The sequence below is a fragment of the Silene latifolia genome, chromosome 11 (assembly GCF_048544455.1).
Source record: "Silene latifolia isolate original U9 population chromosome 11, ASM4854445v1, whole genome shotgun sequence".
Taxonomy (NCBI): Eukaryota; Viridiplantae; Streptophyta; class Magnoliopsida; order Caryophyllales; family Caryophyllaceae; genus Silene; species Silene latifolia.
The window spans coordinates 63,238,858-63,240,154 of record NC_133536.1 but is presented as its reverse complement, the minus strand read 5'-3'; the positions used below and the strand labels follow the sequence as shown (position 1 = coordinate 63,240,154).

The window sequence follows — 1,297 nt, the reverse complement described above, 5'->3', positions numbered from 1 at the left end:
TACTCGATCGACCAGTTTCGTCTCCAGTTCTGCTCAATCGACCACCTGTAATCAGTCGATCGAGCACTTGCTTTGCCTTGAGCTTATTTTCTTCGACAGAACACTGTTCACCATCAGTTTTAGCCTTCCTCGGGTCTGATTTCAACACTTCCGGTCCCTCATAAGAAAGACCGCTTCTCAAATTTATCAGATTTTACCGTCTCATGTGGATTCTTCTCATTTTGAGTCGGTAAATGACCCTGCTTTCTCGAGGATTGATTCGCGGCTAGTTGGGCAACTTGAGTTTCAAGTGCCTTAATGGACGCATCCTTCGTTGATCACTCAAATTGGCTCGCTTTGTAATGGATTGCATCATAGACTTTATCTCACTTATTTCACCCACCCCACCTAAGATGATGCACCTTGATTAGAAGGAGTGAAAGAAGGAGGCTTCAAAGCCTTGTTGATTCTTGTGTGGAGGGACATACGGTTGCTGCTGGTGCGGAGGAGGAGTAGGATTGAGCATATTTTGACTACTCCACCTCAAATTGGGGTGGATGTTCGGCTCATAATAGGTGTTTGTCTGCCTGTAATGTTAAAAGGCAGCACAAGACTCATAAGAATGTGCTCAATTGTCTGAAACATGTCCCTCTCCTCCACATCTCTTACAGACGAAAGGACCGTCTGAAACAACATTCACATGGTAGATTCCTCCTTTCGAGGCTACTCCCAACTCATTCTTATCGAATCTCGCTGTGAGAGCCTCTAATGCACTACGAAGGAGATTCAAGACTCCTCCTTTGATTCCCTCCGAATTCCCATACTCGGCTTTATGGGTGGCTAAGTCATCAATGATCTTCCACCCCTTAGTCTCTCCCATATTCTCAAAAATCGGCCACTAGCTACAAAGATCCAAGATAGCCCTCGATCGTCATACACCCATTATAGAACTGATTGCATAGACTCCACTTCTCGAACCCATGATGCGGAATAGTTCGCACCAGCTTCTTGAAACGGACCCATGCTTCATGAAAGTTCTCATCAGACCCTTGTTTAAAGCTCGTGATCCGAGCTCTAATGGCATTAGTCTTCGAGGCGAGAAGTACTTCTTGTAAAATGCTAAAGCCAGTAATTCCATCGGTTATCCCATGAGCGGCCCGGTCCAGATCCCTATACCACTCCCTTGCAAAGATCGCGGAGTAAGAAAATAAACATGGTTTCTTTTATCGATCCGGTCACGCCAGTTGGTGGGGGTATAGAGCAGCAATAATCAATGAAAGTCTCCATATGCTTCGCTGCATCTTCATTTGCAGCTCCC

General features: G+C 45.6%; 1 non-coding gene across 1 annotated transcript; it reads left to right on the top strand.

Annotated features, from left to right (window-relative positions):
* Positions 1-954: 954 nt before the first annotated feature.
* On the top strand, positions 955-1,061 carry LOC141616022 (small nucleolar RNA R71). Its single transcript, XR_012530400.1, has one exon. It is a non-coding gene; the product is annotated as a small nucleolar RNA R71 (small nucleolar RNA).
* Positions 1,062-1,297: the final 236 nt, after the last annotated feature.